The sequence below is a fragment of the Pseudorca crassidens genome, chromosome 18 (assembly GCF_039906515.1).
Source record: "Pseudorca crassidens isolate mPseCra1 chromosome 18, mPseCra1.hap1, whole genome shotgun sequence".
Taxonomy (NCBI): domain Eukaryota; kingdom Metazoa; phylum Chordata; class Mammalia; order Artiodactyla; family Delphinidae; genus Pseudorca; species Pseudorca crassidens.
In genome coordinates this window covers 12027678-12040335 of record NC_090313.1, presented here as the reverse complement: position 1 = coordinate 12040335, position 12658 = coordinate 12027678, and the positions used below count along the sequence as shown (strand labels likewise).

The 12658-nt window shown below is 49.3% G+C and overlaps 1 protein-coding gene and 1 non-coding gene across 4 annotated transcripts in view; both read left to right on the top strand.

Annotated features, from left to right (window-relative positions):
- Nucleotides 1-12658, top strand: part of UBAC2 (UBA domain containing 2) — a 151187-nt gene that overhangs the window by 116398 nt on the left and 22131 nt on the right. The gene's annotated exons all lie outside the window — the stretch shown is intronic.
- Nucleotides 7086-7157, top strand: TRNAD-GUC (transfer RNA aspartic acid (anticodon GUC)). The gene has a single exon. It is a non-coding gene; the product is annotated as a tRNA-Asp (tRNA).

Genomic DNA, 12658 nt, shown 5'->3' with positions numbered 1-12658 from the left:
CTAACCTTAATTACCTGTTTAAAGTCCCTGTCTCCAAATATGGTCACATTGGGGGTTAGGGACTTCAGCCTGTGAGTTTTTGGGGGGCATGTTTCAGTCCATAATGGTGCCCCTTCCAGACTGAAAAGGGCCCAGTATAGTCTACCTGGCTCTATGACTGTTGGTTCTCCTTGATGGGTGGTGGCGTACGTATCAGGGCTCAGCACTGCTTTCTGTTACCCTGGAAGCTAAGTCCACGTTAGTGAGTGGGGCCCATGCACAGTGGGGCTCCTTCCTGGCCATCTTGGCTGCTCTGTTCACCTGCCAGCCCTGGGATGGCCGGTGACAGAGGCTGGCTGACGTCAGTCTGCCAAGTCATCCTGTCTCTCTCTTCTGTGCTGGATGTTCACGGTAAACACTGGAACCCAGATGTCACGCTTCATGCCTGTTCCTTGGCTGGACCCACATGACTCTTCCCAGGCCTCCTTGTCCCCTACCTTCCCATCCCCTGACCACCTAACCAAGTCATTCACCACGTCCAGTGAGTCCCTAGGTGTTATTTACCTCAGGCCACCTCTCTTTCCATGCAAAGCGGGCGACCAAATGCACTGCCCAAGCTCTACCCATTGGGAGCATTAGTCCCTGTCACTGTTCTTCAAGGTGATCCCTGAGTGGAGCTGTAGTGCAGCCATGGTCTCTTTTCAGCTTTCAATTGTGTACCAAGCCAACCCATCCATGAACCGAATTTGGCCATTTTCCTCCTTGTCACTTGGTGGTTAGGGACCCACCCCCATGTAGCAGGAGGTGTGAACTGGAGAAGAGGTTTTTATGCAACAGAGGTTATCGACATGGTGGTCTTGGTGGACCTGCTTGTGCAGCTCGCCTGCGCCCCCCACCCTGCTCGTGCTGACCCTGGATACACCACTTACGTCGGACGATGGCTTTCTTTCATCGCACCTGATCACAGAACTTGGTAGGTCTCACACTTCTGACCACGCGATCACTCTGTACCCGTGGTCAGGCACTTCCTGTCCCCCAGGCTCCAGCAGCAGTGTTTCGAAAGTGTGTAATTCTCTGCTGTGTATGTGTGCCCGTGCTCCAGTGCCCTGGGCGTCCGCATCATGGTGGTCCTCTGTGGCTCACTGCAGACTCCACCCGGTGTCTTCCCCACCACAGATACTTTGAATATCATAGTATCTGCCGGGTTGCACAGCCCAAGCATCCATGACCAAACCAGACCAAAATCCCCGCCCTCTTGGAGAGGGCCTTCCAGCCGGGCAGCTGTGAAGTGACGTCCTTTGGTCTGTGACTCTCCCCGCCGCGTGGCAGGCTCTTCCACTTTCCGAGGTCAGTCTTGCCCACAGTTCCGAATCCCAGCCCCTGGGCTCTTGCCGCAGACTTCTCATTGTGCTGGAGAGAAGAGCGTGTGGTTCTTTAGTCCGGGGCTTACTCAGTGCCCTCCTCATTTCTTCCCAGCGTCGGCCTCGAGAAACACAGCTGTCTCCTCCGTGTCCCCTGAGGCTCGGGGATGCCGGTCTGCCCAGAGACACACAGCTGCCGGCAGGGCTGCAGACTAGGGGCCCAGATGTGTCCGATTCCAGGGCCTCTGTGTGTGTGTGTGTGTGTTGTTGGTTTTTTTCCTTTCCTTTTTTACTTTGGCTGTCAGGAAACTCAATGCCAAGTTTAGTGTTCAATCAAAGTTAGAACTTGTGCTTCCATCTTCTGTGTTTTTAAAATACCTTTTTTGATTGTTTTAGTGTCCTTGTATCTTACTGTAGGCGTTCTCAAATTCTGTTATTGCATTTAAGATAAGTCTCACTTGTTAACAAACTGTGGGTTTTCAAATGTTTTTCATAGAACCCAGAATTTATTTGGTCAAAAAACCAATCACTTCCTAGTTACTGTACATTAGATTGATCTGTTTGCAGTTTTTAATTGCAAGCACTCCAGAATAACGCCGAAGTCTTGTTTGAGTGTAATTCCCTTGCGCGTCTTTTGCCTGCTTCTGTCTCGCCGCCCGGCAGCTGCTGCTTTGTGCTCGCTGTCGCCTACCCGCCTGTGCTCCGCACTTGGCTCTGCGGTCGCAGTCAGCCAGTGGTCATTATTGAGACAGTGACCAAGACTGGTGGGGACTCGGTGGGCACCTAAGAAGTGAAAAACCTGTCTTTTCCCTTAATGACTTTGTGATCAGCGCCAGGGAGCTCAGCAGATACACTTGAATTAGAGAAATATCCAAGAACGGTGAAATATAGACCGGAGTGCGTGGGGCAGTAAGACACCCAGGAAGGCGCCACTGGGGGTCCTGTTACTGTGAGAGGAGGTTTCAGGGGCTAGAAGGATGGGCAGGATGTGGCGCGGGTGGAGAGGATGAGGCAGGTCATCCCAGAGGAGAGGACTAGCCAGAGGGAGGGAGGCGTGGAGGTGATAAGGAGGCCTGAAAGGGGAAGGCCTCGAGGAGACATGGGGGGCTGAGGTGGTAGGGTACCTAGTGACAGAGAGAAGTAACACAGAGACTGTAATCGAGGGAGGTGTTTTTCAACCCGACGGCAGAGTTGGATTTTGACATTGGAGGCTGTCAAAAGTGGTTTAGTCAGTTGTAAAGGTAGGACAGGTATCTCAGAGAAATTCCTTTCATTGCAGCATGTGAGATGGGTGGAGAAAGGAGAGACCATGGAGGAAAAGACCAACAGGAGATTTTAGAAATCCAGCGCTCTGCTCTGTGAATGCCTGGCCGGGATAATGGCCAGCTCCTCACTGGGCTCCTAACCGGCATTGTCCGCTGAGGTCCAGCCCGCTGATCTCTCCCCCTGCACACTCGCAGTCCATGGCTCTCCCCTCTGTGCTAAGCTCATGGCTCCCAGACTTAGACCTATGGTCTAGACCTCCTCTCTCCTGGGCTCCAGACCTAAATATCCTACTGCCTGCCGGGCATCTCCACTTGAATGCCCCACAGGCACCGGAAATTTACCCTTGCTTTGCTAAATTGGCTTCTCTGTCTCACTCCCTCCCGGATGGAAAGCACCATCGTCCACCCAGGGGCCCAAACCAGAACACTGTGGCTTCCCCTTGGACTCTTCCCTCCTGCATCCGTGTCCTTCGTGTCGCCTCCCTCACCTGCACCCCAGAGAGTCTACCTTCTCGCTGTAAACCCACCACTCCCTCTCTCTTCATCCCCCTGCCTTAGTTCAGGCCACCGATGTCACTCACCTAATAAAAGCTTGTCACAACTGCCCCCCTCTCCCGGCCCTGCCCCACACTCCAGCCCCCAGGGCGAGCTCTGTGAAGACACAAACCTGATTGTCTCACTCCCACCAAAGTCCTTCCGAGGCCCTCCTGAGCCTACAAGGCAGTTCTGCTGGCTACACAAGGCCCCTGCCTGCTTTTTAGCCCCTGCCTTCCCCCGGCCCCCAGCAGCCTCGGGCTAATCACTCCGAACTGTTCACAGTTCATGTCAGCCCCGTGTTGTTTCTCACTTCTTGCCTCTTCATCTACCCTTCCCTCTGCCAACAACAAACTTCCCCTGTACCGACTTCCCCACTGCACCCCATCTCACCCACACACGGTCTCTGCTTGCCCAACTCTTGCTCACTCTTGAGTAAACTTTCTGAAATCCCCTCCTCCAGCCTCCCGGGCAGCACTGACCCTCTCTCTGTCCTTAGAGCCTCTGGCGTCTTTCCTGACCTTGCCAGTCCCGCCCCTCACCATTGACTCACGTCCCATCTGTGCCCGAGGTGTGTCTTGGGGTGGGGGTGGGGCTTTTCCATTGTGTCTCTAATGTGTGAATAATGCCTGGCATGTGGTAGGCACCCATACATTTGGAGAATTAGTGACTCGATATGTACATAATAAATATTTACAGAATTTCTTAATGTACTGAGCCCAGCTGAATACAGGTGAGTAGTCCTGGCTGGAAACTATTCAGCTATCCTCTGAGAGGACAAACCACTAAAGACAGCCCGAGACCCATGTTCAGGGAGAGCAGAGAGGAGGAAGAAAGGAATTCCAGGGGGCGGGGAGGGATCCGGGAGAGTTCAGTAGCACAGCAGCCGGGAGAGGAGTGTTTCAGGAAGAGTGGGAGAGGGGGTGCTCAACAGATTCAGAGGCTACCCTCCCACCCCCCAAAAAAGGCCAGGCAGAGACAATGACGAGGAGAAGATCACAAGAGTCAGCAAGAGTTGGCTCGCTCTTGAAAGGAGTTTCAGCGGGAACGCACGCACCACGTTAAGAAGTAGTGCAGGGTTTGGAAGCAGAGGAAGGGCAAGCATCACTTGTGCCCTGACCAGCCAGCCTCATCCTAGGACATTGCCACGGGAGTCACATCTTGGTTCTTGAAAGTGAACTCTGACGTTGCACTTCTGAAGCACTTGTAACGTGCTCTGCAGCGAATACACCTCCATGGCTCTAAAGGGCAGTGAGCAGTGTGATGGCTCTGCAGACCTTGCTTCATCTGCAGCTTACAGGGTCAGTGCACAGTGTCCTGAAGTTCATCATCAGGCCCAGTGACATGACCTTTCTGGACACTTCCACGGTGGTCACTACGCAGAAACTTTCGGCTCGTTGGCTTATGGACTCACTGTGATGAGGGCTGAGTGGACGACATAATAACGCCCGGTCCCTTTCTTCCAGCTCTCATCTCCCCCCACGGCAGAGCTTTCCCACTCTTCTGTACGTTGATGTAGCGGCGGCGTGCCAGTCACACGTTGAGTCTACTCCCACCAGCTTCTTGCTCTCAGGTTCGCTCCCCGCCCCCAGTAGGGGTGCTGGCTCCATGGTCGGTGACGTTGCCGAGTCATTTTGGTACCAGCAGCTGCGGATCATTTTCCACTGCTGGGACCGTTACGTAACTTTTCATGGGTTCGTGCTTTATTCATTCACCGAGTAGCATTTGAATTCTTGAAGGACAGGAGCTGTGTGCTCCACTTATTTGTGCCTCTCTTGGTTCCACTGCAGTGTGCAGCAGTGAGGGAGAAAATGGCGCTGCCCTGGCTTCAGGAAGCCTGCAGCCCCTGGGGGAAGAGAGATGAGTCAAGGCGAAGTGCTAGGTTTCTATTGGAGTTTGCGCCAGCAAAAGAGTCCTGGTTCTCCCTGAGGGACTCAGCAAAGCCCTGTGTGGTTGAGGGGAATCTGGAAGAGACCAGCACTCGGGCAGGCATTTCAGGCCTAGAGAACCGTGTGAGAAAAAGCACAAGGGCTTGAGACAGCTGTGGGAACACAAGTGATTGCATTTGCCTAAGTTCAGGGCTCCCCTAAGGAGGAAGCAGTGAAAGAGAGGCTGGGGAGAAAGCCGAGGCCAGGACATCGGGGGTCTTGGGGGTGCTACACTGAGGGGTGTTTTTTCTTTTGTCCTGCTAGAAGTAGTGAGTCAGTGAAGGCTTTAGGCAGAAGAGTAAGTTAGATTTGTCTTTAATAAAGATTACTTTGGGGACTCCCCTGGTGGCGCCCAGGTTCCATCCCTGGTCAGGGAACTAGATCCCACATGCATGCCACAACTAAGAGTTTGCATGCCACAACTAAGGAGCCCGCCTGCCGCAACTAAGAGCCAACGCGACCAAATAAATAAATAAGACTACTTTGGCCATGACATGAATACCCTTGAGAAAGCTGATACTGGAGGAAGAAGACCAGTTGGGAGATGGTGAGGATTCTCTGAGTTCTGGTGGTGAGGCAGCGTGTCCTCACTGCATGAGACTACATGGCCACAGTCAAGCTCTGCGAGCCTCTGTGCATTCACACCTCTAGAACAGTCACTGAAATGTCCTGTAATGATGAACATTTGAACAGCAGGGTTGCTGCAGGAGTCTCTGCAGCTTCTTAGCATGGATTCCCCTTTTTGCTGGTCATGATGCCATCACGATAGAAAAGCAGAATATAAATGAAAAGGGGAAGAAATTTGCAGTTAAGGAATCAACACTGGGTTGACGGGGAGATCTGTGCACAGTCTATCTAATAGGGTTGTCATGAGGATAAAATAATTTATGCAAAATTACTTGATATACCAGAAAGATCTGTCAAATATTAGTTATTCTGATTGCATTGGGGATCTGTTTTTGGGCTCTCAGGAAGTTTGAGAGAGAGTCCTGATTTAGGAGCTAATTGGATAGTTACTACTCTTTAAAACTTGTAACCTTTAGAACAAGGGTCAGTAGGCTATGGCCCATGGGCCAAACCCGAGGCTAAGAATGGTTTTTACATTTTTAGTGGCTCTGTAAGCACCTACATAATATCTTTGATTTTGCCTATTGGTCTTCAAAACCTAAAACATTTACTACCTGCCCTTTTACGGAAGAACTTTGCCCACCCCCTGCTCTAGAAGATTATGCAGCCAGCAGCTTTCCAAGCAGCTCTGTTTCCCAGGAAGTCTGTATTCTCTGAGATGTGATCGTCTGTTACTTGTATGACCCCTATTCTCTCTGTTGGCTGGTGGTGATAATGCCATCACATACCACAACATAAACTTGGTGATAAGACTTTCTAAGGTATTTCTGTAAAATGTCCATTTACTCTAGAAGTAGAATTACGGTGAAGCCCACTAAGAACGCATCATGCTTGGTATGAGCCAAGTGGGAATTTTGTCAACAAAGCAGTGAAGTCGTTTGGTGCTCGTTTTTTCCATTATGTCTTCACTTCCTCCGGCTGCCCGTGTTTACCTGATTGATTATCACCCCTGTTAACAGTAGCGAGCAGCTTATTTGACCTGCAGGGAGAGAAGATGTTGATGCCTACAGCAGCTCACCATTATTCACACATGCATTTCAGTTATTTTCTCAGTATTTGGTTGAATGGTTAGCTAAGTTTCTAAGCGAGGGTGAGGTGTATTCTCTCACCCTCACTTAGAAACATTTTGCGGCTGTGAAAATTTTCTCTTTATCCACCCCAGCAATCGTTGTTAGGTAACATCTAACATATACATTATTATGAGTCACATCCCCCTTGCAAATCATGTGAGTTCCTTTTATTAATCAAGGATTTTTAATTTAGTAAAATATTTTTAGTGTATTGAAAGTGCTCTCAGGTTCTCATTTTTTTTTAAGTTTTTTAATAACTTTATTGAGATCGAATTCACATACCATATAGTTCACCTCCTTAAAGAGTACAGCTCAGGGAATTCCCTGGTGGTCCAGTGGTTAGGACTCCGCACTGTCACTGCCAGGGCCTAGGTTCGATCCCTGGTCGGGGAACTAAGATCCTGCAAGCTGCATGACGTGGCCAAAAAAGAGAGTACAATTCAGTGGATTTTAGTGTACTCACAGAGTTATCCCACCATCACCACACTGAATTTTAGAACACTGGTATTACCTCAAAAGGAGACTCTTCCCATTAGCAGTCAGTCCCCAGTCCTACCACCCACCTCGCCCTGAGCAACCACGCATCTATCTTCTGACCCTCTAGATTGACCTATTCTGGACATTGAATCTAATCATATACTTTTGGGTCCTTTGTGACGGGTGTCTTTCACATGGCCTCATGTTTTTGAGGTTTGTCCATGTAGCAGCATGTCTGATTGTCCTTCCTCCTGGCGGGTGCCACCCCACGGAGCCAGTGTCCATCAGCGCCCCTGCATCTGGTCTCTGAGGAAGCTGCTTACTCACCTCTTAGTTTCCATGAGCATCCTTTCCACAAGATTTATTTAGTGTTCAGCCAGGCTCTGGGGAGCAGACAAGACAGCACAATCTTTCCTCTCCCTGAGCTGAGAGTAGGAAGAGGCAGTTACAGCAAAATGTCACAAGTCCTCTTCTAGGAGAAGCCCCTTGCCCAGCCATGGAGGGTCAAGAAAGTGTGTCTGGAGTGGAGCCCTGAAAACTGTATACCTAAACCTGTGTGTGTGTGTGTGTGTGTGTGTGTGTGTGTAGCAAAGGAGTCCACCTTGAATCCAAAGGGAGCATGTTCTCAGCCGAGATGAACCCAGGCAGCCTTGAAGACAGCACACGGGCATGTGGCATGCTTCTCAGCACTTTTCCTTTTTAGCTTTGCTCTTTCACGTTTTGGTGCAATTTGATTTAAAAACCATCCTTTTCAAGTTGCTGTGCTGCCTTGTCAACAAAGCAATCTAATCAGTTAGAGTTAGTTCTTTTATGACTTTTTTCTTTTGTGAGTATGAAGTGTATAGTATCAGGTGCGGAGTAAGTTACTAGTGCTTGGTTGATAAAAATCTGCAAATTAAATGAAAATTAGGTGCAAGAACTCTATTTTCAAGTGAAATTAAAGCTAAGCTGTTTTTCTCAATCTGTACCTCCTTGCAGAAACTACTGTTATGTATTTGGTGCTCTTGTAGTTGGTCATACTGACCTTTTTGACAAAATTCAGAACAGAAAGATAGGATCAATACAAATTTTAATCCCTTTCCAAGGCTGACTCATTAAGTGACCTTGAGAAAATCATTTCTATTTTCCATTCTGCCTTGGTGTTCATGAGAAGGGAGAGTGTGGTACAATCTCATGGTACTTAAGGAAACAAGTAAACGATGATGACATACCTGGTATTTTGGAGAGATAGAAGTTATCAGCAATCCTAATTCTTTTCATAATTTTTTATTTTCTCACTTATTAATCACTTTTTAAAACCATGAATGAATTTAGAGATGTACCTTGAAGCAGACATAATGTCAAACAGGGGAATATTAGAAAAATTGTCCCTATAATCATTTTGTAAATTTTTCCTCCTCAAAAAAAGTCATCCCTGTGGGTTTTAAAACCAGAATACGGGGCTTCCCTGGCGGCGCAGTGGTTGAGAGTCCGCCTGCCGATGCAGGGGACACAGGTTCGTGCCCCGGTCCGGGAAGATCCCACATGCCGCGGAGCAGCTGGGCCTGGGAGCCATGGCCGCTGGGCCTGCGCATCCGGAGCCTGTGCTCCGCAACAGGAGAGGCCACAACAGTGAGGGGCCCGCGTACCGCAAAAACCAGAATACGATTCCAGCGCAGGACAGACCCCTGGACCACCTGTGAGTGTCTCAGCAAGAACCCTTCTGATCATCTCAAGAAGCCTTGAATTTCATGGAACCCACCCCAGCTTCAGACCCTGCAGTCTTTTGCTGTGGGTGACAGATGTGGCTTTGTGAAGAAAGCAGGAGTACAGGAATTTCCGGACTCATGAGTCATGATCTCCTGTCCGAGATTAGAGCACAGATTAGTGATACCAAGATTTTTTTTTAAATCATACTTTTTTAAGTGATAGTGGTGTATGCACCCTGGTTGCGCCTGGATTCCCAGGGTGGAGTGAGGGGTGCAGGTGCAGGTTTCATTGATAGTTCAGAACGTGGGCTTTGGGCTGTGAGAGACCACTGTGAGAGTTAGCACTTCATTTCCACAAATCCACATTCCTCATTCGTAAACTGTCCATCGCTGCCGTCTAGTAGGGGTGGTTGCTCAAGGATCCTTGATCATTAGAGATGCTTGTTAGAGCTCCTTGATCAGTGCAGGTAACGCTCATAAACAGTACTGGAGGTTATAAAATGGAGGGTGTCTAGACCAGTGTCTGTCTGGGCATCCCTCCTGCAACAGCTCTGGCAGGAGGCCACTGGGCTTCTGCTGCAACAGTGAAGGTCTCTTTTTGAGAGAGAACTGCTTGACTTTCAAGACATTCTTTAATATACTGATTAGGAAGAAGCAACTAATAATTATTAGTTTAAGGACCATCTAGTCCAGTTTTCTGTTTTACAGATGAGGAAACCTAGACTCAGTGTTACATTCTCTTAGATTGGCAACTTGACCTAGTTCTGTAGAAATTCAGCGGACAGGGAGACCAGTAAGGATTTGGATTGTCAAGAAAGAAGCCAGTTAGAGGCACAAAACAAGAACTGGGCTCTGTACAAACCTGTAGGGCGGCAGATGGTCGTAGGGGACAGGGGAGGGCATTTTAGGTAACAGACACGATTGGAGCAAATGTGGTCTGAATAAGTGAGGGACACAGTCAGTGGAAGGAATATGCAGGGAAGAGGTAAGAAGTAGTTAGGGTGAGGCTGGTTTTGGAGGACATTCAAAACAGGACAGAATAATCTAGATGTGATGCAGTAAGATTTTCAGTTGAGACAGTGGTGTTGTGAAAGGCCTTGGTGGGGTAACTCATGCACAACTCACCCGCCATGGTGTGCAGGTTGGATGGAGACAATACAGGCACACCTTGGAGACAGTGCAGGTTTGGTTCCAGACCACCGCATTAAAGCAAGTATTGCGATGAAGTGAGTCCCACGAATTTTTTGGTTTCCCAGTGCATTGTAAAAGTTATGTTTGCACTACACTGTAGTCTATTAAGTGTGCAATAGCATTATATCTTTAAAAATGTGTATACTTTAATCAAAAAATACATTATTGCTAAAAAATGCTAACCATCCTCTGAGCCTTCAAGGAGTCATAATCTTTATGCTGGTGGAGGGTCTCGCCTCGATGCTGACGGCCGCCGACTGATCAGGGCAGTGGGTGCTGAAGGTTGAGGTGGCTGTGCAATTTCTTAAAATAAGCCCCCAGTGTTGCTATCACCCCAAACAATTACAGCAGTAACGTCAGAGATCACTGATCGCAGATCACCCTAACAAATGCAATAGAAATAAAGAAGCTTGAAGTATTGTGAGAATTACCAGAATGTGACACAGAGACACAAAGTGAGCAAATGCTGTTAGAAAAATGTCACCAATAGACCTGCTCAGTGCAGCATTGCCAGAAACCTTCCGTTTGTAACAAATGCAGTTATCTGGGAAGCACCGTAAACCAAGGCCTGTATTAGTGGCAGTGAGGTCATCTAAGAGGCTGTTGGCTTAATCTCAGAGGGGGACGACAAAGACTTAAACAGACCCCCTTGAAGGGAAAAATCAGTGGTACTTAACTGGCTGGATTTGATTTATCAGGGAGAGAGTTGAGTCCAAAAGGGTCCCCGGGCTTTCAGGCAGTGCTGTCCACCCTGGCCCAATGTTGGTTGAAGGACGAGTAAGGGAGTGAGAGGTGATCGCTGAAGGGCGAAAATGAGTGACAACTCTGAGGGAGGAGATGTAAAAAGAGAGGGGAAATCCTGAGTAATTCCCAGTCTCATTTTTAATAACAAGTACCAGAACTAATTTTAATTTTGACTTTTATTTGGTAATTGCTGCGTAGAGCTAAGGTTAAGGAGCAGAAGAAATGACCAGAAAATTGGCCGACAAAGAAGGGAGGAAACAAAAGATGTAACGCAGACATCGGTCATCCCTGTGCCAGAAGGTGCTCTTTCCTTCGTATTTTCAAGGAAGCTGTATCCTATCCTGTGCAGTTCTTACTAACTTGTGTTCAGTGTTCACAAGCACGTAAATGAAATTAAGAGAGTAAAAAAGCCTTAAAGCAAGAGAGAGGTGTCATCTTCCTACAGCAGATGTCCCCAACCTGGGGAGCTCACTGCCCCTCCCCACCACTTCCTCCTCACAAGAGACTGAGCGTTCCCATTCTCTCCCCAAATCAAAACCAAACCTCCCCCCAAAAGGTGGGGACACCTTTGATCCTGACTGTCCATGGAGGAGAAGGTCCCCTTCAGAGGAGAGTCAGGCAGCCTTCGGGAAACACGGCAGACATGAGCACTGTCTGGCTCAGCATGTTCCCAACACCACCCTCCTTCCTCGCCCCCCAGAGGCGGGGAGCCCGTTGCCAGGGAGAACCTGAAGCCTGCTGCTCTTTCTCCAGAGTCTCCTTTCCTCTGCCTGTTGTAAAAACCATACCCATGTCTTGGGAGAAGTAGGATCAGCTGTGGTGGGAGGCCCCGGCCCCTCAAGAGACAAGTCATCACTCAACACAGAGGACGCAGGATGCATGTCTGGTGGCGCGCACAGCTGGAGTGTTCCTTGCAGGGAGCAGCAGTGGCCGAGCCTTCGAGTTGCGTGTTGGGCTGTGGCACAGATTCCTGATAGTAGACTCTCTGGATGCCTCCTCACCGCCTCCTCGGTTCAGCCCCTAGACCAGCACCTGTGGCCACAGCCTTCCGAACCCAGCGATGGGGCGGACAGACAGTGCCGTGGTCCCCAGAGCCCTGGCGACCAGAGCGAGGAGGAGCCATGGCAGAGAGCTGCAGCATCTTCTTCTTCCTCACCTCGCTGCGCAGAAACTGCTTTGTGTTTTGCTGCAAAGGATAATACAATACAAAGTGTCTGAACCCCCCAAGCTGGCCGATGAACCACAAAGAAGAGGTGGAACTGAGAGCTGTGAAACTAGCCTGGGGCTGTGTTCAAGTCACCATCTAGTTTCCCTCTAGCTGATTATTTTCTCCCAACACCTACTGAGACGGCTCACTGCCCGGCAGCCCAGAAGGATACTCTAATGACTGTTTCCGTGGCGTCTGTGCAAACGTGAGGACGTGGCACCTCACACGCCGTGGCCAGCTTCCGTCTCCTGCGTGCTTCTACTGTCCGTATTCCTACGGCGTGACCCTTGAATTGCTTTCCACGTATGTGATAGGATTTATTCTCGGCCTCGTGATTGTCCCTCCATCCTTCATCCGTGTGATGAATGTATGGCTAGTTTGCGCGAGTGGTGGTGGTAATGGGGTTTGTTTTGTTTTTCTTTCTTTTCCTTTGTTTTCGGGTTTTGCCATGAAGCTATCAGCTGATGACAGCAGCCTCTGGCAGTGTTTCTCTCCTCTATGTTGGTAGTGCTTGTTGTTAGTGCCAAGTCTAATAAGATACCTCTCACGTAGCCCTTGGTCACACGCTGCATCCTCAGTGCCTCTTG